This window comes from Rattus norvegicus, chromosome X (genome assembly GCF_021556685.1).
Source record: "Rattus norvegicus strain SHRSP/BbbUtx chromosome X, alternate assembly SHRSP_T2T, whole genome shotgun sequence".
Lineage (NCBI taxonomy): Eukaryota > Metazoa > Chordata > Mammalia > Rodentia > Muridae > Rattus > Rattus norvegicus.
In genome coordinates this window covers 158252449-158276436 of record NC_141554.1, presented here as the reverse complement: position 1 = coordinate 158276436, position 23988 = coordinate 158252449, and the positions used below count along the sequence as shown (strand labels likewise).

At 41.4% G+C, this 23988-nt stretch overlaps 1 pseudogene; it reads left to right on the top strand.

The window, feature by feature from the left end:
- Window positions 1-21220: 21220 nt before the first annotated feature.
- Window positions 21221-21872, top strand: LOC103694086 (low molecular weight phosphotyrosine protein phosphatase pseudogene; annotated as a pseudogene).
- The last annotated feature ends 2116 nt before the right edge of the window (window positions 21873-23988 follow it).

Sequence of the window (23988 nt, the reverse complement as noted above, 5' to 3'; positions counted from 1 at the left end):
TTAAGCAAAATGTATTTTCTTATTGATTGAAGATAATCCACTGATATGAATTCTTTGTTGTTATGTTGTTGATGATTTATTTGTTTGATTTTTGAAACAAGGTTTCACTATGTAGCCTTGAAACTTGATAGAGACCACTCTGGCCTAGAACTCACAGTGATCAGTTTGCCTCTACAACCTGAGTACTGGGATTAATCACTATAGATTATTTGTCTTGTGGTCTCCTGTGTATATGTTTGCTATCCCTGTCCACTGAAAATAAATTTCAGAACCTCTAAGTTTTCCAACCTGGATTGGAGGGAACTAGAAAGTGAGCTGTGCAGGAAAAGACTGAAGAACAACTCTGAATTGACTCAAGGCATCCTTAGATTTGAGGGACATCTGTGGAGATATCAAAGCAATCTCTTTCCTTCTGACAGTCACATCATCCAGCGCCAAAGATCTTCTCTTTCTATAATCATAAACAATGCCTAGAATTCAGTCAAAAGCATCACACACACCAGGAAACTAAATCTCTTGACCAAAAGCCAAGAGAAAAAGAGGCAATGGAACTTGAACTTGAGTCATACAGACATATCCAACATGAGCTTCAAAACAAGCATGGCTGGAATAGAGTATGTGTGGTGTGGAAAGCAAGTTGATCAGCCAGAGCACCAAAGGATACATGGGAGAAGGAAGTGGGAATGGGATCCAAAAGAACAAAGTCAGTATGAAAGGACCATCTTTAAACCCATTTCTTTACAAGCTAATTTAAAAACTAAATAGAAAAGTAAAGAATAAAGTACCTTTCTACATTTTAAATGGAAAAATAAAACCCAGTGTACTAAATCTGAGAAATCACAAGATTAAATAGATTATTAGCAGAAAATTGAAAATCTAGAATTAAAGAGAAATTTTAGTATTGAAGTTTACAATAATTGAAAATGACCACTTTAATATATTAGTTTAGCAGACAATTAGACAAATGACTGTCAGCACACTGAGAAACAATTTTTTAAAAAAAATCCCATGCTAGAACTTGGACAGAAAAAGGTGGAAATATGGACAAATGGGTAACAGATGTGTGGGGCATAGATAAAATGTTAGAGATTAAACTAGGGCAAGCCATGATTGACTATCCTCTAACTAAATGCCTCATAAGGAATGAGGTGTAAGAGGAGTAGTGCTACATGTACGGAGTTAAGATGGAGAGATAATTATTGAAATATGATCAGGAAATGCAAAGATGGTAGATTGTGCCTGGTAGCCTTGGAACTTGGGAGGCTGAGGCAGGAAAATGGCTGAAAAGTCCAGATCAGCCTGGAGTACATAGTTCTAGTCAGGCAAGACCCTGTCTCCAAACAAACATAGATAGGAAAAGGGGGAGAAAAAGGAAGGAAGGAAGGATATGGAAGGAAATGAAGAGACAAGAACTCCAATTTACTGTACTAGATAGCATCCAACTGGACGTAAAACACAGGTCTGTCTTAAGACTTCAACCATGACCAAGCACAGCCATACAGGAGTCAGGAACTTGAAACTTCACAAAACATATCCAAATGTAGAAACACAAAAGGGGGAAAAACAGTTCCCAAGTGGGAAGCTTGTGGATTAACTAACTCTCTTGTTTTCACGATAGCATAGTTAAGAGTTCCTCAGGACAATATCCTGGGTAGAAGACCTCAGGAGATTGATACGCGGCTGTGAGGGGTTGTGGATGGGGCCTGAAGGGTTGCTTAACTAAGACACCCAATCTCCTAATTTCCTGCATCTGGGGGAAATGGATTCTCGCCTGACTCCCACTTACTCCAAACTTCAGCCAAATAAAAAAAAGGCACAAACAAACATATACTATTAGAAAGAAAGGGTCCAAGAAGTGAGATCTCAAAGGATTTCAGGCCTAAGCCACACAAGAATTCCCCCATTTGTCTAATTGCTCCCAGAATCCCTTTTTCAATTTGTTCCTGGCCAGAGGAAAAAGTCACAAATAATCACCACACAGGTGGTCCTTGTTTAGAGGAGGCATGACTTCTTTGCTACCTACTAGATTTTCACTAGTGTGCAACTGATTGTTGGAAACTAACATATTCACAGATAGCAAAAAAATCACACCATTTATATGTCCAGATGTTTAAATCCCCACTTTAGTTCCCTGCTATATGGTCATCCAGCCTAGGACTAAATTTTTCAATGGCAGGGAGGTCATGATGGAGTTAACCAGGCTGCAGATCATTGATAATGAGGGATACAGGGAACAGATCATACTCATGTCTTCTTTAAATAAAAGCCATAGAACTTCTTCCAAGTCAATTATTTGCAAAAATAAGTGGTGTGGATGAATCCAAGCACTAAAAAGGTATTTTCAGTCAGGGATGTGGTACATACCTGGAGTCTAAGCACCCAGAAAGCAAAGATAGGATTCCTACAAGTTCAAGACCAATCTGATCTATGTTGCATGTTCCAGACAAGTCAGAGCTACATAGCAAAGATCTGTTTCAAGTAAAACAACAAAAACACAAAAATTAAAATTCTCAAAATGCTAACAAAAAGTAATTGCAACCAGCATATGTATATCTTGCTAAAAATCATTGGTTTTGCATTGTATTGGTGCCATAATTATTTATGAAAAGATCAGGCAGTTTTGATGCTAATTTAGCATGTAGTAATTGACTGTGGATGCTGCTCAGGCTCTCTGGCCCTTGTTTTACAAAGTGACTTTGCTAACACAGAACTGAGTCTACACACTTGTTTCTTCCACATGCATGCTTCTATCAGCAAGGGTTATCATTCAGTTCATGGTGGGATCACAGAGCCACTCATGCATTTCCCTGATGGGAAACAGCCACACTCAGAGGCTCTTTTATTTTTATTTTTGTTCTGGTTTGTCTTTTGAGACAGGAACTTTCTCAATAGCCCAGGCTGGCCTTGAGATCACAATCTTCTTGACCCAGCCTTCCCAGGGCTGATATTACAAATAAATGCTATTATACCAAGCTCAGAGGCTCTTGGTGGAGAAATTTCAAGTGTGTTGTGTCCATACCTAGACTATAGGCCCTTTTATATTTTTTGATTTGTTTTTGTTTTTGCTATTGTTGCTTTTTGAGACAGTGCCTTACTATGTAACTCTGGCTGTCATGAAAATCACTAGGTAGACCAAGCTGGCCTTGAATTCAAGGGGATCTGGCTAACCGTGCCTCTGCAATGCTGGGATCAGTGAACAGATCTGCCTAGAGGCTCTTAATGCACAAAACATGAGTGTTTACTAAGGAGTGAAAGGAAATAGTAAAAAAGGGAAATTTGAAGGTATGAGACTGAACCTTCTGCTCTATTGGACACCCTGAAACTCTCTTGAGTCTATTCTCTTGTCTTTCATTGAAATGATTTCCTAGTCCTCTGACTAAGTTTACATTTAATCCTACTCTTCCTTATTTGAAGGCTCGACCCATGCCAATTCCTCCCTTAAGTGCCTCTTAGTTGCCATAGAAAACATGAGGTTTCCCTGCAACTGAAAACTTCCTCAGGAGAGTTATGTCTTGGACATATAAGGTCGAGCTGTGTAGGAACCCGTGAATTCAAATGAAAGGATAAGGGATCTAGGTTCTCACAAGAGGTATCTACACTAAACTAAAGTTTGGAGAATCACCAGCAACAGATGGCAGTTGGGAACATGGCAGCAGATGAGAGAAATTGCTTTAGGAGAGTGTTAGCCTGAGGAGAAGAGCATGCATCAAGTAAATATTGTGTTCACAGTGCAGAAAATGTGTGCTGGGTATCCCTGGACAACATGAGAACCTAACAAGAAAACACAGGCAGCTCCATCCCACACCTTGAATGATCCTGATGATGACACTAGTTTGCACATATTATATATTTAGAGCAGACTGGTGTTGCATATATATCTCAGGGAATTCTTCAACTCATGCCTAAAGCAGATGCTGATAATTTCACCTGACAGACAACATACCTGGCACACAGAGAGGTCAAGTCACTTACCCAAGCCACACAACTAGTAAGAGATGGACCTGAGATTTCAACCCAGTTCTGTGGGACATTCAAATCTATATTGTGGGGGCTAAACAACTTGCCTTCATGCTGTGCCAGCTCTCTGCTGCAGTTAAATGTATCACTCTTGCATCTGACTTGAACAAGCATCTACCACTGTTTCAAGAATAAAATTGTAAAGCAAAACTAAGAAAATAAGTTGTCTTTAAGTGACAGATGAGTAACAGTGAGAAGTTCTGTTCTATGCTTTCCTCTCCAGAACAAGGCTGTACGCACTCTTATCTCTTGGTACCCCAGCTCATGCACACAGAAGGCACTGTGGGAAAGTGTCTCTCACAGGTGCCATCAGCTGACTTCTAAGTGTAAGCGTGTATGAGTAGATGACAGGGGTAGCAGAAGCACAATGTTTCACTAAAGCTTCCAATCTAATAGTCCCTCCCTATTTAAGTGTTTTCTAAATTATAGTCAAATGCATTTCAATATTAAAAATGCCTTTCAATTTGCGGACTTCTTATGTCATATATCACATATCTCTCTGGCTTTCCATAATACATGGCTCCTCACAAATGTCCCTTTTCAGATTCAACCAGGGGATGTCAATTATTTCTATCCTCGGTTTCCTACAACACAGTATGTGCCCCCAAGGGAAAAGGATTCCAACTTCAAGCAATCCCTAGTCCCTATTCTTTAATCCTTCTCTATTGACTACTTCTATTTTTCACAATCATAGCATTAAGACACCATATGGTCACTGTTCCTGTTCACTTATCCTATAGATTGAGAGCAAATTAAATACAGGGACTCTGTCTGATTTACATCACATACCTATATGTTGGAAGTGTACAAAACAAGTTTTTAAATACAAGAAAGGTTGTTTAACTTAATTTTTCGGCCACCATACTTTCTCTGGTTGAAAGGCTAGGTTGAATGGTTTGGTCATTTGCAAGCGGTGCATCTCCCACTGCATCGCAGTAGATGCTACATGAGGTCTGCTTGTCCCATGAAGAAGAGGATAATGTTCAAGACTGATAGCATGATCTCTCCATCATTGCATTTTTCTCCTTCACATTGGCTATGAAGTAGTAGGAGTTTGGGAGTTCATCTTCCCTGTATTTTTATGAGTTGTTGGGGAAAGGAGGAATCTCAACACCTTAGTGCTCCATGTTGGTGAGCTCTGAGCAAAGCACAGAAGCAGGGGGCCACAGATGTCCTGAAGGCACTCACAGCACAGGAGAGGTGGCACAGGAGAGGTGGCACAGGCAGCACGCTGATATCTTTTGAGTCCTTTCGTTCTGTCTTCTGCAAGGAAACCGAATTTCTGCCCTTTCAGAAGCAGCTTTGCACTGCCTGCTGCCTGGCTGGCTTTAGGAGAGTTTCCCCAAGCACTTCTTTGTGCAGAGATTGTGTCTGGTCGCTGGAAAGGGAAGGAACAAAGCCTGCCCCTTGCCCTCTGGGGGGGATGGGGGGCTGATTGGAGAGACAGACGTATAAATAGACAATTGCAGCCCAGCCTGCCAAGTACTCTACCATAGGAATAAACAATGAGCTGTGGGCGGTCAGAGAAGAGAGCAATTACCCAAGTTCCTTCTCTACAAAGCTGGCTCAGGTGGAAGGCAGCACCCTCCTCTGTATGTCTCCTGACATTTTACCAATGATCCCCTTATGCTGCAACAGCCATGTCCTGCTTATTGAATCAGACGCCTGAACTAGAAGTCTCTCCAGTAGACAGATCAAACTGGGCTTTCCTGCAGAACTTCCTATTGTTTTCCAATATGCTCAGCTGTGCTTTCTCAGGCCTTGCCATGGCCTGGTTGTGCTGACCCTAGGAGAAGAGCAAATCAAGCATCCTTCAGCCTTCCAAATGATGTTTTTCCAATGCACAGGGTGGAAGACTCCTTCCCAATTCTTGTCTGGACAGTCCTCCATTAGTAACTAGAACTTCAAAAAGTGTGTTGGCATTGGTGTGGCCATGATGGTGGGAAATGAGCACCTCAGTCACTGCATCTTTCCTTCCAGCCACTGGCAGTGTCCCCTACTGTAGTGGCTCTGGCCTTTGCCCTTGAGCCTTCAGAGCGATGTAACCCACTTCTGACTAAGAACTAAGCAGCACCTTCTTAGCATGCCCTTCTGATCCAGGTCAGTGTTTGCTTTCCTGTCTCAGAATTCAGGTGGGTTTTTTGTTTATTTGGTTTGTTAGTTTGGGGATTGTTTTTATTTTTATTTTTAAAATGTGTCCCATTTTCCTGGGATTTTCCTGGATTTAACAACATGGTAAAGAAACATCTCATCATAAAGGCATCAATGCTACTACACTCTAAAAATAAAGTTCAACCACTGTATAAAACCAAATGGTTAATCCTAGGTTGCAATTAATTTTAGTCTCTAATCACTTCCTCCTGTGAGGTAAGCACATGAGAAATATGATCTCCGAATGATTAATTCCTAGCAAAAGGTCACTTCTTTGAGGTATGAATAGGGTCTGGAATCTTTCCCTCCTTATAGGCCTTGACAGTTCTGACCTAGTTAGGTCTCAGCTTTAATTAGAAAATCACAATCTATTATTCATTCTTCACACGGAAGAAAAAGGAATATAAATATACAAGTCTGGTGTCATCCATAGAAAAATTAGAGAAAAAATTACCTAATTGGTTTCTCCTCTCTGAGTTGTCTTCCTGATGTTTGTGGAACATCAACACTGACCAAGTGTTTATTCAGCAATAAAATGGATACTTCTGAGAAAAACAACCATGGCTAACTTGAAAGCTAGCACTCAAGCTATTGTTTTCTGCTCTCACTTCCAATTAAGAAAAATGAAATAAATAGTCTGGCCATTGTATGTCTGCCCTTTCCACATTCCCGAAGTTTACAATTCTCTTTCCAAAAGGGGAACATGGAGAGAGACAAGTGCCCTAGCCAAAGGTGACACTGACATAGGACACCTATGCATGAAGTGAGATAACATTCAGCAGTTATCAGCTACACTTTTAAAGGTGTGTGTGTGTGTGTGCGCGCGCGCGTTCGCGCGTGTGCTCACACAAACACTCTTGCACAGAAACACACAAGCGTGTGCATGTGTGCCCCAGAAAGTTTTCTGTATCATTCCTCCTCAGACATAGTCCACTTTGTTTTCTGAGACACAATCTCTTGCTGAAAACTGGAGCTCACCAAAAGGTTGGAGTAGCTGGACAGTGACCCCTATAGATCCTTCTGCCTCCACATCCTAAACCCCGGGATTACAAGCTGCATTGTCATGTGAGTTCTGAGAATTAAACTCAGGTTCCCATGCCTGCAAGACAAGCACTATACACCTAGTCTATCTTTTCAGCTCAGTGACTGCGCATATGGGCTTGCCACTCATGGTGTAGGCTTCTGTGCATTCCAAGCACAGTTTTGCTGTATTCCAAGTTGCCTGTGGAAACCAAGAATTTGAGAAAGTTCCTCCATGTCACTGAAGCCCAGGTCATGAGTGGCTGACCTCATCTCTTAGTCACTATGACGGTGCTCTTCAGGTGGCTCAGTTTGAGCCATCACTGCTTGTGACGAATGAACATTTTAAGACTGTTCCACTCCCTCCAGTACTATTACTTCCTCCTCACACACCACACCAGACAGAAGGCACTAGAAATACTCTTTCCAAAAGGAGTAGCCCCTAAGATGGAATTCTCAGGACAGTATACCTACTGTAATTTGGCTTTTATTTTCTTTTGCAGCAGACCAGCTCATGTTCAGCCAGGTACTGAGAAACTGTTCTGTTATTGTGGGCAATGGAGAGGCAGTCATAAACTCAGTTCCTAGGTGCCTGTTGTTTTCGAGTTTCAATGATAGTTGTGAGCCAAAAAGAGTACTGTCCCTATGAGAATGCCACATACTGTCATAGTCCTGAAGAGATTACAGGATAGACAAGCACACAAACTACACCAAGAGCTATTTAGTCTGCTTTGTTCCTCACCTTAGACATCATGTAGGAAATGCTTAATGTAGATAGTATTGGAGGCAGGAAAAGTCAAGGTGTTTGGGCTGAGCCAGATGGATAATGAATCTCAGGTCGGTGCTAGCATTCTTCATTTTCAATAAAATTTGAGTGGTGTTCAAATACACAGTCATTTCTTTGGAGTAGCATCTAATTTCTCTCCAAAGTTCTGCTACCCTTCCAGGACAAAAACCTAATCCCCATTTTACACATCCTGAAAATATTTTCATTATACAAAAAAATGGATGTAACTGGAAGGCACCATGTTAAATGAAGTAAGACAGTCTCAGAAAAATAAATATCACATCTAATTTGTGCCCTAGATCAACTGGGGTGAAGAAACTGTCCCCCAATTGCTAAAACTTTAGAAGTTATATCAAATGGCAGCTGGATATCCAGTATTCAGCTGCCTGAAATTATCGGGTAGACTAGAGAAAGGCTGGACTCAGTAGAGGCTACATCTTTCTCTCAATTTCCCATATTTTAGGCATGTCTCTACCTACTGATTTTGATTGATTTATTTAATTATCTTATTACTATTTTACTCTTATGAATTAGGAGTTCATGTAACCTACACTGGCCTCAAACTTCCTATGTAGCTAAAGTTATCCCTGAACTCCAGATCTTCCAGCATGAGTTCTCCAGAGTATTGCTATCAGATGTGCTTCACCTCTTGTAATGCTAATACACACTTGATTTGGCAGTCCACAGACTGATAAGTCAATGACCTCTAACTCCATTGTTTCAGTAAGAAATAGAATAGAGTTACACACACACACACACACACACACACACACACACACACACACACACATATATATATAGAAAGAAAGAAGCCCTAGTTTCATAGAGTTGAGACATTCAGATATTTGAGAGTTGCTGTTAGGTAATAGGACTCCAAGAGATAAGAGCCATGCTTTCTGGAAGACCAAAAATTTGGTGACCTCGGAAGAGAGCCCCAGCACGCAGTATTGATGCAGTTGACACAGGGAAGGGCCATTTTTCAGTCAGGCTGCCAGACCTCCAGAGTGATCATCATCTAAGATGCTTCCCTTACCCCCACTCTTCCCTGTTCCTCCCCACATCCTATCTCCCTCAGATCCACGCCTCCTCCAACGGCCTGACTTCTATACACTTATAAACTTCACTCTCTTTTCTGAAGACCAGATCACAGTACTTCAGGCCTGGCAATCTGCTCAGCAACGAGGCCTCCCTGGCCACAGTCTGCTCAACAACGAGGCCTCCCCGGCCACAATCATCATCGGAGAGGCTTCTTCCAGCAGCCGATGGGAGCAGATGTAGAGACCCACTGCCAAACATTAGGCAGATAATCTAAATTGGAGATTCCCATCTGGTTCCTCCTCTTGTAGCTCAGAGAACCCTGAAAAGAGGGGGAGGAACAATTGTGGGAAGCAAAGTGGTCACAGGAGAACATGGTCCACAAACTGAACTAAGCAGGGTTCATAGGGGCTCACAGAGACTGAACTGACAATCATGGAGCCTGCATGCTGCTGCTTTAGGACCTCTGCATATATGCTGTTTGTGGAGCTTAATCTTCTTGTAGGACTCATATAACAGTGGGAGCATGGGCTTTCTCTGATTTTGTTTCTTGCTTTGGGGACACCTTCCCTCCTTCTGGGTTGCCTGGTCCAGCCTTAATGGGTGGGGGTGGGGAGAGTTGTGCCCAGTCTTAGTGCAGCTGGTTATGCCATGTTAGTTGAGATCACTCAGAGGCCTGCTCTTTTCTGAGGGAGAAGGAGGTGGAGGGAGGGGAACTGTGGTCAGGATGTATTCTGTGAAAAAATGCATTTTTTTGGGGGAAAATAAAACTTTATTAAATAGAAAAGAAAAGAAAACTTTGCTTTTATTTTTTTTTTATTAACTTGAGTATTTCTTATATACATTTCGAGTGTTATTCCCTTTCCCGGTTTCCGGGCAAACATCCCCCTCCCCCCTCCCCTTCCTTATGGGTGTTCCCCTCCCAACCCTCCCCCCATTGCCGCCCTCCCCCCATAGACTAGTTCACTGGGGGTTCAGTCTTAGCAGGACCCAGGGCTTCCCCTTCCACTGGTGCTCTTACTAGGATATTCATTGCTACCTATGGGGTCAGAGTCCAGGGTCAGTCCATGTATAGTCTTTAGGTAGTGGCTTAGTCCCTGGAAGCTCTGGTTGCTTGGCATTGTTGTACTTTTGGGGTCTTGAGCCCCTTCAAGCTCTTCCAGTTCTTTCTCTGATTCCTTCAATAGGGGACCTATTCTCAGTTCAGTGGTTTGCTGCTGGCATTCGCCTCTGTATTTGCTGTATTCTGGCTGTGTCTCTCAGGAGCGATCTACATCCGGCTCCTGTCGGTCTGCACTTCTTTGTTTCATCCATCTAGTCCAATTGGGTGGCTGTATATGTATGGGCCAAATGTGGGACAGGCTCTGAATGGGTGTTCCTTCAGTCTCTGTTTTAATCTTTGCCTCTCCCTTCCCTGCCAAGGGTATTCTTTTTCCTCATTTAAAGAAGGAGTGAAGCATTCACATTTTGATCATCCGTCTTGAGTTTCGTTTGTTCTAGGGATCTAGGGTAATTCAAGCATTTGGGCTAATAGCCACTTATCAATGAGTGCATACCATGTATGTCTTTCTGTGATTGGGTTAGTTCACTCAGGATGATATTTTCCAGTTCCAACCATTTGCCTACGAATTTCATAAACTCGTTGTTTTTGATAGCTGAGTAGTATTCCATTGTGTAGATGTACCACATTTTCTGTATCCATTCCTCTGTTGAAGGGCATCTGGGTTCTTTCCATTTTCTGGCTATTATAAATAAGGCTGCGATGAACATAGTGGAGCACGTGTCTCTTTTATATGTTGAGGCATCTTTTGGGTATATGCCCAAGAGAGGTATAGCTGGATCCTCAGGCAGTTCAATGTCCAATTTTCTGAGGAACCTCCAGACTGATTTCCAGAATGGTTTTACCAGTCTGCAATCCCACCAACAATGGAGGAGTGTTCCTCTTTCTCCACAACCTCGCCAGCATCTGCTGTCACCTGAGTTTTTGATCTTAGCCATTCTCACTGGTGTGAGGTGAAATCTCAGGGTTGTTTTGATTTGCATTTCCCTTATGACTAAAGATGTTGAACATTTCTTTAGGTGTTTCTCAGCCATTCGGCATTCCTCAGCTGTGAATTCTTTGTTTAGCTCTGAACCCCATTTTTTAATAGGGTTATTTGTTTCCCTGCGGTCTAACTTCTTGAGTTCTTTGTATATTTTGGATATAAGGCCTCTATCTGTTGTAGGGTTGGTAAAGATCTTTTCCCAATCTGTTGGTTGCCGTTTTGTCCTAACCACAGTGTCCTTTGCCTTACAGAAGCTTTGCAGTTTTATGAGATCCCATTTGTCAATTCTTGATCTTAGAGCATAAGCCATTGGTGTTTTGTTCAGGAAATTTTTTCCAGTGCCCATGTGTTCCAGATGCTTCCCTAGTTTTTCTTCTATTAGTTTGAGTGTGTCTGGTTTGATGTGGAGGTCCTTGATCCACTTGGACTTAAGCTTTGTACAGGGTGATAAGCATGGATCGATCTGCATTCTTCTACATGTTGCCCTCCAGTTGAACCAGCACCATTTGCTGAAAATGCTATCTTTTTCCATTGGATGGTTTTGGCTCCTTTGTCAAAAATCAAGTGACCATAGGTGTGTGGGTTCATTTCTGGGTCTTCAATTCTATTCCATTGGTCTATCTGTCTGTCTCTGTACCAATACCATGCAGTTTTTATCACTATTGCTCTGTAATACTGCTTGAGTTCAGGGATAGTGATTCCCCCTGAAGTCCTTTTATTGTTGAGGATAGCTTTAGCTATCCTGGGTTTTTTGTTATTCCAGATGAATTTGCAAATTGTTCTGTCTAACTCTTTGAAGAATTGGATTGGTATTTTGATGGGGATTGCATTGAATCTGTAGATTGCTTTTGGTAAAATGGCCATTTTTACTATATTAATCCTGCCAATCCATGAGCATGGGAGATCTTTCCATCTTCTGAGGTCTTCTTCAATTTCTTTCTTCAGTGTCTTGAAGTTCTTATTGTACAGATCTTTTACTTGCTTGGTTAAAGTCACACCGAGGTACTTTATATTATTTGGGTCTATTATGAAGGGTGTCGTTTCCCTAATTTCTTTCTCGGCTTGTTTCTCTTTTGTATAGAGGAAGGCAACTGATTTATTTGAGTTAATTTTATACCCAGCCACTTTGCTGAAGTTGTTTATCAGCTTTAGTAGTTCTCTGGTGGAACTTTTGGGATCACTTAAATATACTATCATATCATCTGCAAATAGTGATATTTTGACCTCTTCTTTTCCGATCTGTATCCCTTTGATCTCCTTTTGTTGTCTGATTGCTCTGGCTAGAACTTCAAGAACTATATTGAATAAGTAGGGAGAGAGTGGGCAGCCTTGTCTAGTCCCTGATTTTAGTGGGATTGCTTCAAGTTTCTCTCCATTTAGTTTAATGTTAGCAACTGGTTTGCTGTATATGGCTTTTACTATGTTTAGGTATGGGCCTTGAATTCCTATTCTTTCCAGGACTTTTATCATGAAGGGGTGTTGAATTTTGTCAAATGCTTTCTCAGCATCTAATGAAATGATCATGTGGTTCTGTTCTTTCAGTTTGTTTATATAATGGATCACGTTGATGGTTTTCCGTATATTAAACCATCCCTGCATGCCTGGGATGAAGCCTACTTGATCATGGTGGATGATTGTTTTGATGTGCTCTTGAATTCGGTTTGCCAGAATTTTATTGAGTATTTTTGCGTCGATATTCATAAGGGAAATTGGTCTGAAGTTCTCTTTCTTTGTTGTGTCTTTGTGTGGTTTAGGTATAAGAGTAATTGTAGATTCGTAGAAGGAATTCGGTAGGGCTCCATCTGTTTCAATTTTGTGGAATAGTTTGGATAATATTGGTATGAGGTCTTCTATGAAGGTTTGATAGAATTCTGCACTAAACCCATCTGGACCTGGGCTCTTTTTGGTTGGGAGACCTTTAATGACTGCTTCTATTTCCTTAGGAGTTATGGGGTTGTTTAACTGGTTTATCTGTTCCTGATTTAACTTTGATACCTGGTATCTGTCTAGGAAATTGTCCATTTCCTGAAGATTTTCAAATTTTGTTGAATATAGGTTTTTATAGTAAGATCTGATGATTTTTTGAATTTCCTCTGAATCTGTAGTTATGTCTCCCTTTTCATTTCTGATTTTGTTAATTTGGATGCACTCTCTGTGTCCTCTCGTTAGTCTGGCTAAGGGTTTATCTATCTTGTTGATTTTCTCAAAGAACCAACTTTTGGTCCTGTTGATTCTTTCTATGGTCCTTTTTGTTTCTACTTGGTTGATTTCAGCTCTGAGTTTGATTATTTCCTGCCTTCTACTCCTCCTGGGTGTATTTGCTTCTTTTTGTTCTAGAGCTTTTAGGTGTGCTGTCAAGCTGCTGACATATGCTCTTTCCTGTTTCTTTCTGCAGGCACTCAGCGCTATGAGTTTTCCTCTTAGCACAGCTTTCATTGTGTCCCGTAAGTTTGAGTATGTTGTATCTTCATTTTCATTAAATTCTAAAAAGTTTTTAATTTCTTTCTTTATTTCTTCCTTGACCAGGTTATCATTGAGTAGAGCATTGTTCAATTTCCACGTATATGTGGGCATTCTTCCCTTATTGTTATTGAAGACCAGTTTTAGGCCGTGGTGGTCCGATAGCACGCATGGGATTATTTCTATCTTTCTGTACCTGTTGAGGCCCGTTTTTTGACCAATTATATGGTCAATTTTGGAGAAAGTACCATGAGGAGCTGAGAAGAAGGTATATCCTTTTGCTTTAGGATAGAATGTTCTATAAATATCCGTTAAGTCCATTTGGCTCATGACTTCTCTTAGTCTGTCGACATCACTGTTTAATTTCTGTTTCCATGATCTGTCCATTGATGAGAGTGGGGTGTTGAAATCTCCCACTATTATTGTGTGAGGTGCAATGTGTGTTTTGAGCTTTAGTAAGGTTTCTTTTACGTATGTAGGTGCCCTTGTATTTGGGGCATAGATATTTAGGATTGAGAGTTCATCTTGGTGGATTTTTCCTTTGATGAATATGAAGTGTCCTTCCTTATCTTTTTTGATGACTTTTAGTTGGAAATTGATTTTATTTGATATTAGAATGGCTACTCCAGCTTGCTTCTTCTGACCATTTGCTTGGAAAGTTGTTTTCCAGCCTTTCACTCTGAGGTAGTGTCTGTCTTTGTCTCTGAGGTGTGTTTCCTGTAGGCAGCAGAATGCAGGGTCCTCGTTGCGTATCCAGTTTGTTAATCTATGTCTTTTTATTGGGGAGTTGAGGCCATTGATATTGAGAGATATTAAGGAATAGTGATTATTGTTTCCCTTTATATTCATATTTGGATGTGAGGTTATGTTTGTGTGCTTTCATTCTCTTTGTTTTGTTGCCAAGACGATTAGTTTCTTGCTTCTTCTAGGGTATAGCTTGCCTCCTTATGTTGGGCTTTACCATTTATTATCCTTTGTAGTGCTGGATTTGTAGAAAGATATTGTGTAAATTTGGTTTTGTCATGGAATATCTTGGTTTCTCCATCAATGTTAATTGAGAGTTTTGCTGGATACAGTAACCTGGGCTGGCATTTGTGTTCTCTTAGGGTCTGTATGACATCAGTCCAGGATCTTCTGGCCTTCATAGTTTCTGGCGAGAAGTCTGGTGTGATTCTGATAGGTCTCCCTTTATATGTTACTTGACCTTTTTCCCTTACTGCTTTTAATATTCTTTCTTTATTTTGTGCGTTTGGTGTTTTGACAATTATGTGACGGGAGGTGTTTCTTTTCTGGTCCAATCTATTTGGAGTTCTGTAGGCTTCTTGTATGCCTATGGGTATCTCTTTTTTTAGGTTAGGGAAGTTTTCTTCTATGATTTTGTTGAAGATATTTACTGGTCCTTTGAGCTGGTAGTCTTCACTCTCTTCTATACCTATTATCCTTAGGTTTGATCTTCTCATTGAGTCCTGGATTTCCTGTATGTTTTGGACCAGTAGCTTTTTCCGCTTTACATTATCTTTGACAGTTGAGTCAATGATTTCTATGGAATCTTCTGCTCCTGAGATTCTCTCTTCCATCTCTTGTATTCTGTTGGTGAAGCTTGTATCTACAGCTCCTTGTCTCTTCTTTTGTTTTTCTATATCCAGGGTTGTTTCCATGTGTTCTTTCTTGATTGCTTCTATTTCCATTTTTAATTCCTTCATCTGTTTGATTGTGTTTTCCTGGAATTCTTTCAGGGATTTTTGCCATTCCTCTCTGTAGGCCTCTACTTGTTTATTAATGATTTCCTGTGTTTCCCTAAGTGTGTTCATGTCTTTCTTGAAGTCCTCCAGCATCATGATCAAATATGATTTTGAAACTAGATCTTGCTTTTCTGGTGTGTTTGGATACTCCATGTTTGTTTTGGCGGGAGAATTGGGCTCCGATGATGGCATGCAGTCTTGGTTTCTGTTGCTTGGGTTCCTGCGCTTGCCTCTCGCCATCAGATTATCTCTAGTGTTACTTTGTTCTGCTATTTCTGACAGTGGCTAGACTGACCTATAAGCCTGTGTGTCAGGAGTGCTGTAGACCTGTTTTCCTCTCTTTCAGTCAGTTATGGGGACAGTGTGTTCTGCTTTCCGGCGTGTAGTTTTTCCTCTCTACAGGTCTTCAGCTGTTCCTGTGGGCCTGTGTCTTGAGTTCACCAGGCAGCTTTCTTGCAGCAGAAAAGTTGGTCTTACCTGTGGTCCCGAGGCTCAGGTTCGCTCGTGGGGTGCTGCCCAGGGGCTCTCTGCAGCGGCAGCAACCAGGAAGACCTGTGCCGCCCCTTCCGGGAGCTTCAGTGCACCAGGGTTCCAGATGGTCTTTGGCTTTTTCCTCTGGCGTCCGAGATGTGTGTGCAGGGAGCAGTCTCTTCTGGTTTCCCAGGCTTGTCTGCCTCTCTGAAGGTTTAGCTCTCCCTCCCACGGGATTTGGGTGCAGAGAACTGTTTATCCGGTCTGTTTCTTTCAGGTTCCGGAGGTGTCTCAGGCGCAGAGGTCCTGCCGCTCCTGGGCCCTCCCCCACGGGAGCCCAGAGGCCTTATACAGTTTCCTCTTGGGCCAGGGATGTGGGCAGGGGTGAGCAGTGTTGGTGGTCTCTTCCGCTCTGCAGCCTCAGGAGTGCCCACCTGACCAGGCGGTTGGGTCTCTCTCTCACCGGGTCTAGACAAGATAAAATTGACCTAGTCCCCCTCGATCTGGGTCATCCTGCTCCATCGTCTCCATCTTGATCCCTTTCTCCGAAAAAATGCATTTTTAAAAGTTAAAAAGACATCTTATGGGTATTTTTTTTTTTTGCTTAGGAAATGTTAGCAGGATCTTGATTTTCTCTTGTCTTTGTTAGCCAATAAAATTTGAAGCAGATTGTAAAAGATAAGACTTATTTCCCTCTCTGGTGAGCATTTATTACTAACTTCAATTTGGAAAGAACACTTAATAAATGAGCCATGGGAAAAATCAATTTCTTTGAAAAGAGACGAGTCAAACTCAAAGAAATGGACAATTACAAGCTGCCTCTAAACGTTGACTCTGGAAATATGCATGGGATGTGCATGAGTTTGCGAGTGCTTAAAGACTTAGCTAGGGCATGTGACATGATTCTTCTGGTCTCACTTTTGCTCCCCACAGAATAAAGGACTATTCATTGGCTCCAGGACTAAAGGTATGAGAGCAAGCAAGGGTACTGGGGAGATAGTCCACCCCAAATAACAAATGAGTATTCCTCCATGTATGAGCAAGACACTCTCATTATGAACCCAAGACTAAGTTTTTCTAAGACTATAGAGTCATTCTAGAAAGCATCTTGGTGACTGATCCCAATTATAGTAAATGTTCCAGTTGTATGAAAAATATAAGACTTGGGAAGCCCTTGTAATCCAGGAATGATCTGCAACTAAGAAGGATGTTAAAAGTTGAAGACTGAAGCATTAGATGGGAGAGGTACCTATCTTCCATTAGTCTTTCTTCTGTCCTCCTTTCTTTCTTTCATTGTGCCAGACCATGTGAACACAGTTGAAAGGTGAGAAAACTACCCACAAAAGGACTCATGACACTCATCTATAAGACCCAATCTCTTTCAACTGAAAGAAAAGGACCATTTATTTATTCATGAACAGATGTGCAAGCATCTCTCAGCAACAGATTTGTAGGAACTTGGAAATATCAAGCAATGGTAAGAAAGGCAAACCATCTTACAGTTACCTGAGATTTGCTGTGGTCTCTTTCCCAGCAGAGCTGTTGCCTCTTCATTGGGCTTTTGAATCCTCTGAAAGGCTTGGCAAAGTGCACCACACTAACAGCTGTACTAGTTCAGCTGTTCTCTACCAAGACAAATGCAGAACAAATGTGAGACAAGACAAGGCGACATGAGTTGAATGGTGTCCCTCCAAACAACTGGAACATTTGCTTCACTGACATTAATCTGTTCTGCAATATGTGTATGTGAACGTATTGGGGAAAGCAGTCTTTGCAGATGTGGTGGTCTTGAAGCTATCAAAATGAGCTGCTGTTCCTATATTTATGCCCTCATAAGGGGTAGAAGAAGAGACAGAGAATGAGGAAGTTGATATGTAAGGAAGGTGGCAGAGAACAGAGGTGATGGCTGTGACCCTTCTACCTATTGATCAATTAACCAGAAATATTTTATTTGACATATCTAAACCAAATTATATTAGTTAACTTATTCTTTGAAAGTTCGCATACATTTATACAAAGTATTTTCATCATTCCCGTCTACCACTACTTGTCCTCAACTCCTGCTTTTGCTCCCTACCCTGTTTCCTTCCCAAATTCATGTACTCTGTTTTGGCATTTTGATATTCCTAAAATCATTCATTCTCTTTACTAACTAAAATACTTGCTAGCCATCAAGATTTGACATGTACCTGAATGTAGTTCTAGTTTAGCATCATTTAATATCAGAGTCAACATTTCAGGAAAGAAATATCAAATCTTCTATGTTCTTTTCCTTCACAGTAGTCCTTTCCACATATTTCAGATCCAAACATGACGTATATGAAAACTCTGCTCTATACACTTTCTGGGTCCTAAGTTTCCTCAGAATGGACCATGCCTACCAGGCAGTATGGCTAGTACTTAGGATTTGAAACTCCAGTGTTGATGGCTTAATGTCCTCCTGCTGCCACCACATTCCACCTTCCCATTTCTGCTCTGTGCCAGAAGCACCGCCCATATGTAAATAAGGCTTGTCCTGTTTCATCCTTATTGACTAGGCCTTACTGCCCCAGTGAGCCCACCTGCCCTTGGCTAGACCATGAGGAAACAAGACAATATTAGATACAGCTACATAGATCTATGTTCTGACCTAGATGAGGTTATGGGACGAAGTTCCTAATGGTCCAGTTGGTATATCCTATTCTGCAACCATAATTTTAGCTGCATGGTTTATTTCCACAGTACCCATCCAATTGTGCTCATTAAAATAATTGCTTTTTCACTACCTAAAGACTGTACATGGACTGACCCTGGACTCTGACCTCATAGGTAGCAATGAATAGCCTAGTAAGAGCACCAGTGGAAGGGGAAGCCCTTGGTCCTGCTAAGACTGAACCCCCAGTGAACTAGACTGTTGGGGGAGGGCGGCAATGGGGGGAGGATGGGGAGGGGAACACCCATAAAGAAGGGGAAGGGGAGGGGTTAGGGGGATGTTGGCCCGGAAACCGGGAAAGGGAATAACACTTGAAATGTAAATAAGAAATACTCAAGTTAATAAAAAAATTTAAAAAATAGCAAAAAAAGATAAACAATAAACTAATTAATCCTTAATAAAAAAAAAGGAAACTCTGGCTTATTTGTCTCACCAAAATTCTGGCTTCATGTCAAGTAAAATTCATGAAAACACCAGCCAGGTCTCAAATATTGAATTTTTAAATACATCATTGGAATCATATTTATTCTGACCATTCCCTTAAACCCTGTTTCTGAGGCAATCACTTCACTCAGCCAGCACAGTCCCGACCGTGCAGCCAATCCATCAGATGGTGATAATTTCTTTTCTTGCTTTTGTAAACAAATGTGTGAGGACAGAAACTTAAGTGAGGACGGTTTATTTTGGCTCACAGCGTGGCAGTACAGTCCATCATGAAATGGGAAATAATAAGCAGTAAGCATGATGAGCCATGACATCAGAGCCCCTACACCTCATGACAGAGCCACCAGAGTTCTCAGGATACATACGGTGTCCTTAACACACCTCCCAGATCTTCTGAACATGCTCCCTCTGTCTAAAGTGCCTTTCTCCTGCCTTAGTTTGCTTCTACTGGTTAGTTCAGGCTCAACTCAAACTTTCAGTAAAGATGGTAGAGTTATCTTGTGCATGTGATTTCCCTCGCTCTCCAAAACACAGTATAGTATTTAACCACCTAGTCTGATAGTGGTAGAAGAAAGGGAGACAAGCATAGCGAAGTTTTGGACCCGCAGAGAGATTATCTAAATTTATAGGACCAGGGAATGAATGAGAATTCAGTCTGGCAGTAGTGAAAACTGGGAAACAGTTTAATCTACATTATGTCTTCCATAGACTCAAGAATAAATAAAACAGAGGCTGAAGAGCTGCCTCTGTGGTTAAAAGTATTTGCTGCCCTTCCAGAAGACCTGAGTTCAATTCCCAGTACCTTCATGGCATCTTACATCCATCTGTAACTCTAGTTCTAAGGGCCACAGTATCTTTTTCTGGACTCTGTGGGCCCCAGGCATGCATGTGGTATACAGACATAAATAGATGAAACGAGCAGCCCTGGAAATGAGGAAAGGTGATTCTCTGGAAAATTTTGGAGAGCCTCTGGAATGGAAAATGTGAGGAACATTTGGAGACAGTAGATTCAGCAGAATCCAGGACTCTGCAGATGCTCGCAGTCCATGCTCCCGGAACAGCTCAAACCTTCTGTGGTGAGCACAGGTGTGCCTTCTGTGTTTCTTTCCACACTTTTAAAAACAGATTTGAAATATTTCATAATTTTAAAAAGCCATTTGAGATATCTGAGCAGTAAAGGGGCATGGAAGTGTCTATAGACTTTGGATCTATAGTTTTATAGATGATAAAGGATTATTGAATTCTTCTATGGGACCTGAACAGTCAGAACGTTTCTGAGCAAATGACCTCTTGGGTGATAAAGGAATCAACATGATGCACTGGAGAGAAACAAGAGAGATAGAAGAACTAGGAGTTGGCTTTCATATCAGACCTAAGAGCCTGCCAAAACTTTTTATATCTTGATAACCCTAGAAGAGAGTGGGAGCAGCTACAGTGTACTTATATATAATAAATAAATCTTTAAAAAAAAAAGAAGAGAGTGGGAGACAAAACACCATCATAAATTATGGAGCCGAGGCCTGAGCCTCTGCTTGTTATAAAAGAGTAATAAAACAGAATATTTATTGAACAGCTCAGTTTTAGTCTGGCAATTTATTATAAAGAAGCAGGAGGAAGAAAACCAGAGGCCTTCCTTGCTGTACAGGTAGGAATCTGCAAGCCAACTGTCTCAGAGCACACAACATCCCATCTGCTGCAGGAAGGATTCTGGGCTGAGTACACCCAGAAATCACTTCCACATGTGGGGAACACCCAAAACAAATCACTGGCCAGAAGAAATGGCCATTCCTGCCTCACCCATCCAGGGCATAAAGTGGTTATTTCTCAGACTCTTCTGACACAGAATATATACATATATATACACATACATATACATACATATACACATACATATACATATATATACATATATGTACATATATATCCATCCCAGGCTAGCCCCAAAATCACCTTATACCAAAAATGACTTTGAACATCTGATCTTTCTGCCTACACCTCCACCATGCTGGGGTTTTGGTGTGTGCCACCATGCTCAGTTTATCAGAAGTCACTTTATATTTCAGTAATTCACAGCACTTACATTTGTATACTAACCCATAGTAGCCAAAGTAGTTGCATAGTTGCAGCTGCTTTCTGGGGACCAGGGCTGCATGGTGTGGTATGTACGTACTCTTCCACAGGTTTGGATGGAAAAGACATCTTAAATCATTGTGCAGCTGAGCACTGAACTAGATGGTTTAATATCTCTTCTGAGACTACTGTGTTCTACCATTTCTCTCTCTCTCTCTCTCTCACACACACACACACACACACACACACACACACACACACACACACACACCATTGTCTTGGTACGATGCTAAGGCCTAGAGGTATACTGTGGTCTCTCTTTGGTAGCTTTTCCAAAAGTATCCTCTAGGCATTTTAACTCCGTGGACATTTTTCTTCACACTGTCTCTCCCATATGTCACTTCAACTGGTTCTTCCAGGGGAGACAAATGGAGTATTAAAATATAGGTATGGAGTTTCTAGGCACCAGGGTCTGCACTGAAACATAGCAGAGGTTGGGTCTAAGTCAGTGCTGTTCCTGTGTCTCGGTAACATTTGCCAGTCACCCATCGCAGAAGCAGTGTTCAGAAAGTCAGTAACTGATGAAAAGGTTTCAGATAATTAGAGGACAGACAGTGTGGCTACCCCTTGACTATCAAGGGCAGAACTGTATGAGAAAACATGGTGTTCGCATGTAACATGTTGCACAGCAGATTACAAGAGAAGACCTTGCCACATTCGATTATATACTATGTATGGATGAAAGCAATCTGAGAGATTTGAATACAAAAAGTAATCAAGTCAAAAACTGCAAAGCTAAAATTGAGCTACTTGGGAGCTATGAGCCACAGAAAGAGCTCATTATTGAAGTTCACTATCATGGCAATGACTCTGACTTGGAGCTGGTGTACCAGCAATGCCTTAGGTGCTGCAAGGCCTTCCTGGAGAAGACTCACTAGCTAGTCCTAACCAGCACCATTGAGCAATTCACTCCTCAGTGCTGTGCCCAAGAGTGATGGCAGTCCTTAGTCCCATACCCCACCTCTCTTTTCAGCTAGCTTACTGTATATCTTTAAAATAATTGTTCATGGAAATTAGACATATGTTCAGAAGGATAAAAACATTCGAGTCAGACAGTTTGAGGTGTGGCTTAGCATTCTTACACTAACTAAATCTCTGACCTTGCCATAATTACAAAATAGTGGAACACACAACTATGGAACAAAAGAAAACCCAATAAAGTAAGAATTACCTACAAGGTCCAGATCAGCCTCTAAGCCCAGCAAGCCTGGGTAGTTTGGTCTAACTGGAGTGTGTGCATGGCTAGCACCCAGTGTGCTGTTTGCTTTCCTTACACTCTCTATTCTAGTCTCTTATTGTGACAGTATGTCCATCCATGATAGCCTTCCCTTTAACAATGGAGGAGTTTAAACCCAGACACGCTGAGGGGATTCAGGTATTTGAGAGAGGAGAACCTGGATGTGATGATGGGCCTAGAACTCCAGCAGGCCCGCCTGGGCTATACAGTGACTCCCTATCTGAAAGATAAGCAAATACTAACAGATGGGAGCAACAGGTTGGTAAAGTTAACACCTTTAATCTTACTTGGGTTTTGTGTAGTTTTTTGAGCTTTGCTCCTATTTGAGCCACTTTGCTTCTTCAAAAAGAAAGCAAGTATGCTTAAATAGTGGTGTGTGTTTGTAAGTGTTCTCTCATCAACATTTTACAAAGTTACAGGCAAGCATAGTAATTTTAGTGTATTTTCAGAAAAGGGACCTCAAATTTATATGTATACATGTCAGAAATGATTGTGAATTAAACTGGGACATTGTCAAATACAACAAAAAATGCAAATCCCAGTGTTTACCTGCTTTCTTATTGACGAATGAACCAGATACCTTAAGCATTGGCTCCGTGTGCCTGTTTATTTGCTATATTGTGAATAGTGTGAGGTTTGGGGACTTAGCTTCTATATTAGAAAGTAAAGTGACGAGACAAAGGCACATTGCTGTGATGGATGTCGATGGATGTCCAACTGAGAGACTCCAGGACTATCCTTATCCTTGGGCCTTCTTCATATAGCTAGTGCTCCCTACCCGCTTCCTAGCTGTAAAGGTGAGGATTGTCTGTTTTAGCCTGTCTCAGATCTCTGGACACAACTGGTGCACTCCAGTGGTACAGAACTTCTAGTTAGAAGAGGCATCCCGATGTCTGAAAGGAAGCCCAGAGACCTGGGACTATGCAGGTATCTGCGTGGCCAGGGCCCACTCTCTCAAAGGAAGAAAGCTTAAACCTGACTCCAGAAGAAAGCGCCTATCCCAGCACCCTCCTACAGAAAGGCTTGCTGTCCTTCCCAGCAAAGGCAGAGACTTTAACTGCCTGTTTCTGGCTCCTGTGGAGTTTTGGTCAGGGTTTTCACAAGTTAAAAACTAGGAAGGGAAAGGCCAAGTAGTTAGCCACAAGGAGGAAATAGATTAGTCAAAAGGTCTTTGTCCTACTTCAGTAGTTGCTTCAGAACCTCAGATTTCTCTTTCATGTCATACAATCCTATTGTTTTCTTGAAATTTTACATGTATATATCTTACTCACAAATCCATGGAGTGTAGAGTTCTGGTGGCTGCTTTGTTCTATGGCTGTCCCAAACAGCACCATGTATTTATAAAAGCTCATGAACAGAGAAACTTAACTTTTTACATTCAATCAAATTACATTTCTTTAAAATATAGCCATTAAACTTTTTTAAATGTAGGCATGACTTGTCTAATGACATGTGTCCTAGTTGAACATTTGCAAAGTTATAATAAAATTAAAGCATACCAATGCAATTACATCACTTGAGTAACTGAAGAGAGGTGATGGCAGGGTGGTGGGAGCCTTGTGGCTAGAAAGGCTCTGAGAATGTTCATTGACAAACAGTGGCTAAACAGTCATTTTTGGGAATTGTGTGGAAATACTTGCTTACTAGTTACCTTGCGCTAGTATATGTCTCTTTCTGTAAGCTTCATTAAAGTAGATCCTTCTGTCTTGTCTGCCACTGTGACCTCAGAACCTAGCACATACTAAGTATTCATTATG